Below are 4,893 nucleotides of genomic sequence, written 5' to 3'. Positions count from 1 at the left end.
ACCTATGCAGGTGGGCTTGGGGGAGAGAGGGGTAGAAGGTGAGTGCGAGGCTGCCGTGGGAGCAGGAGGCAGGTGGAGGAAAGGGACTAGTTAAGGTTGTGGCATGTGCAAGGCAGAAAAACTGGTGTCAATGGAAAGAACAACCCATGTGGCATGAGCTGTGGAGCAGTCGCTGCCATACTCGGCAGCTGTGTGGTCTCTCATTCACTGTCTGGCAGTGGTGATTCGTGTGCAGACAACTTGTTAATGGTCACGTCCACACGGAATATCAAACAGTGATTGCAGTTAAGATGGCAGACCATATGGTTACTTTCACAGGTGTCCCTGTCATTGAGGAGACAAGAAAACTTTGACAGGCCTGGAATTAAATAGTAGTGGGACAATATACGGGGCAGGGCTTCAAGCCTTGCAACTAGGTCTTTTAAGGGGCGTGAGCCACAGGCATGAGGTAGTAATAGACAGCATAACGACCCCCCCCATATCTCTCTCTCTCTCTCTCTCTCTCTCTCTCTCTCTCTCTCTCTCTCTCTGTGTGTGTGTGTGTGTGTGTGTGTGTGTGTGTGTGTGTGTGTGTTTCTTGTTTCAGGGTTGTCAAATCATATTCCTTTCCACCTCTGCTCCCAACACCTTGAGTCTTGGCTCATATACCTGAAAATGACCTAGATAGCTAAAACATATCCTAATCTGATTTTAAATGTGCACAATTGGCAAGGAATGTCTCCTCTATGTGGTGAGTTTCCATCTATCCTTACTGATATTTATTCCAAAAGTATTCTCATTCCAGTTCTATGCATCTTCCAAGTATGGTATCACAACCACCAAAACATTAACTGTATTTGGAAAAAAGGAGAAGTTAATATTTTGTAGCTCTCTAGCACTAATAAAACTACTAAATTTTTCCAACTCAGACTGTGGTACAAGAAGATAATAAAACTTCCACCCACACCTAAGACTTGACTTTGCTTTCCTTCCGAATGACTACTTCCTCTGCCGTTTTACACAGATAACTGCTTTTCGGAAGGAAATTAACATGGCAGTTATTTGTTATGTAATGAACACACAGGACGAACAATATAACACATTTCTAAATAGTGTGTGCCACTGTGCTGCCATTCTTAAGATATACATTTTGTTTAATGGGGCTTCAAAACCGGAAACTTAGGTTTATTTATATTTATATCGCTTTTTGTACTAACCATTGAAATGAGCAAGAATACAAAATTATATAAAAATCTGTGGTGATTATGTAAGATATTTCTCACGTTACCCTGCATTTTACACATGGAAAAAAGGCTATTTTTAAAAAAAAAATGTACTAAGGAACCTTGGCTGAAATCAAATTTACGTGGACTATTACATTCAAAGGAAAATCTAAGAATACAAAACACACAAAACCAAGGAGAAAGGTTAAAGGCAAAGAAATATATACGATAGTACAAATGAACTACAGCAACAAAAAGCAGTAAAATGCATAGAGCCTTGCAACTCAAAATGAGTGTCTCAGCTCAGATTGCAGTACTAGAAGATTGGAAAACTTCCAGTCCACACCCAAGAACTGATATTTGCTTTCCTTCCAAATGACGACTTCCTCTGCGATTGGCACAGACAAGCGCTTTTTGGAAGGTATTAATTTCAGAGATTTTAGTATCAAAACTCAATAGACATGAAACTACACCTTAGAGAAAATTACAAACCACAAAGCTGCCCCCCCCCCCCCCCCCCCCTCCTCTCTCTCTCTTCCTCTCTCTCTCTCTCTCTCTCTCTCTCTCTCTCCTCTGTGTGTGTGTGTGTGTGTGTGTGTGTGTGTGTGTGTGTGTGTGTGTGTGAGTGTGTGAGTGTGTGAGTGTAGTGAGTGAGTGAGAGAGAGAGAGAGAGAGAGAGAGAGAGAGAGAGAGAGAGCATTCAGACACCTTTGGTCTGCTGTTTCTCAAAAAGGTTATAGTCAAGAGTGAGTCTTTATTCAGCCCCTGTAGTAGATTAAATAGCTGGTCAACAATTATACTGTAACCTTATTTCACTGTACTGATTGAAAAGGAGTTCCATTTGTCTATGAAAAATCAGTTCAGCACTCATCAGCCACGGGCAAGAAAAATGTCAATAGTTGCAGTTCTTGATGACTCTTCAAAGTAGCTGAATAATTCTGGCAGTGTTTATTAGCATATTGTCACCTCCATCAATGGTCTTGACAAAACATTACATATTCAAATTCAATTCAACTTCCATCTGAAAACTTAATATCAATTTCTTTCTTCTTTAACTAAAACAACATAGAAAACTGCATTACTGTACAAGTACAAGAAGGGATCTATTACTTACCAGTTATGTCAAAATCCTAGAAATGGGAAAGTAAAATTTTGTTATAAAAATGAGGTTGAAGGAGTTGCGTTGCAACACTATTCCATACAAAGAATGTGGTAAACTGCTGCAGAAGTTACAAGCAAAAATTTCTCTTGCATTAATTTTGCTGATTATAGACGTATGAGTGCATTCAGTTTAGTGTTTGAAGCAATAGCTCTGATGACTTGGCAACTCTTACCTTTCTGTCACCAATGATGCCCCAATTTATCATAAAAGTTGCCAGATTTGGTTTTTCTTTGTGTGTGTGTCTTTTTTTTTTTTTGGGGGGGGGGGGGGGGGGGGAGGGTGCACACACATTATGCTAGGGCCAAAGACATGTTTCTGCATTGCGTGACTACAAACTATCATATGGAGACACCCACATGCTCAAACAACTGCTTTGATCTTTAAGCTGGGTGTTAATGCTTCCATTTGTCGACAAACACTTGACTGCATCTGTGGAAAGAGGTGGGCATAGGTCCTTCAACATGTCAAATATTCATGCGCCTTTCTTGTAGGGTTAAATACTGTGTCATTCCTGTGCCTTCCTGGTACTCTGCTGATGCAATCTGAATTTTTGCAAATAGGGGAAAAACTTCCCATTAGCTGACTGCTTTTCTGCTATAATTTATCTCAAGACAAGAATAAAGTGTGTGTTAAAGCAAAACTGACAACTGAGACAGCAGTAGTTATCATTGCACCATTTCCGAATGGGGACACAACAGAGAGAATCAGATCAGTTCATCACATAGGTGTCATGAGACTGTAATTCAATCTCAAGCTGTAATAAATATTTCTCTGCCACTTCTTGCATCAAAAGTGCAGAGTCTAACAGTATTAAACTTCAGTCAGATTAAAACTGTGCACCAGACCAAGACTAATTCTGGTCCCGCATTTGAGCCTCAGTCCAGCTCACAGTTTTAATCTGCCACAAAATTTCGTATCAGCGCACACTCCACTGCAGAGTGAAAATTTCGTTGTTCTCGGCAATACTGCCTGAGGAAATGTAACTTTGGTTCAATTACTGTTAACCTGTCCATGCACAAGCCATTTGCATAGCATTACCTTTCAGTGCCAGAACACACTGTTCTTTGATACAAGTGTAAGTGGTTGCTTCAACATATAAATGCACCCTGCCCCAATCCACTCCAACTGTCCTGCACACATTAGCATTATCACAAGTTGCTTAGCAAGTCACTTGATCCCAGATACTGCTGACTTACTGGACCAGGACCGGGACTGCGACTGCCGGTCCAGAGAGCTCTGCCCACTGCCCCCGCCACGGGCCCTGCTCCGCCCGCCGGCCCCTGTCGCTCCCGTACGGGCTAGTGCGTCCGCCGTCAACTCGAGTCTCCACCGGTCCCTGCAGGGGGATTCCGCCAGGAGTCCTCGCGCCGGCGATCGCTGCTCGTACTGGAGAACCTGTTGTTGCCACAGAAAGTCAAATGACTGCACCATTCTCAGAAACTGAAGCCCGATGTTTGCAAAATTTTCAAAACATTACCAAGGAGTTTGCAAGATCTGTGTACTAGAATGACATCGGTAGTAATTCTAATATCTTTCATGAGCTTATTTTTAAGTAGAACATTTTCTTATAAACAAAAGCCAATAACATGGAAAATATTTAACAACACAATTGTGAAAACAGACCATTTATAGTAAATCTCATCCCTTCCCACACAAATCTTAGAACATTTGGTGTAGAAAACCACTACTCTGTGTTAAAATTTTTGTCAAGGAGTAGGCCACAGGGCTAAGTTTTTCACTACTGGGGGCTGATTAGTTGACAAACTACATATATAAATCCTCTTATTTTTTGGCGTATGACTAGTTAAGTTCTACTATTACATACAAAAAGTACACACTGTATGACTCTAATGATTTTAATTTCATATATTCGAAATTATCTAAGCACCTACATTTGAAATGTTAATGCTGAAAAATATATCTTTCCACTACTTAGCTACATAGTACAAAGTGTTTGAATACTTTTAACAAATAAATAAATAAATATACTATGGAAATAACTAATGTCAACAAATGTCAATGGGAAACTAAACAAGGAAGGATAGAGAGAAAGAGAGGGAGAGAATGGCGATATTAAAGAACTGGTCACTCCTGCTCTGCTACACTAAAGTGAGGAGCTGATTCTAATGAAAGAGGATAGACAGAAAAAGTAATGGTTTTGAAAGCTATGGAATGGGCAACAGAAAAGAATTAGTCAAAGGCAGAAATCAAAATTACAATACATTAAAAAAAGACCACAACACTGCAGAAAAAGAAACTACTTAAAATGCAACATTTATTCCTCTCCTTTCCTTTCCTTTCCTTTACCAGAGTCAGAGAGAGAGAGATTGTGTGTGTGTGTGTGTGTGTGTGTGTGTGTGTGTGTGTGTGTAAACAGTGCAGTTCACAACTGATTTGAAGAAGTGGCGTGGGAAGAAAGAGAATCTGTGTGCCCACAAATAAATTAACATACAAGTGTTTCCTTGCAATTTGAAACTTCTTACCTGTCCCGGTCTCGATCCCAGTCCCTTTCGCGACCACGGGAGTCCC

Source organism: Schistocerca piceifrons, chromosome 10 (assembly GCF_021461385.2).
Source record: "Schistocerca piceifrons isolate TAMUIC-IGC-003096 chromosome 10, iqSchPice1.1, whole genome shotgun sequence".
Taxonomy (NCBI): Eukaryota; Metazoa; Arthropoda; class Insecta; order Orthoptera; family Acrididae; genus Schistocerca; species Schistocerca piceifrons.
Note: the sequence above shows the minus strand (reverse complement) of the source record.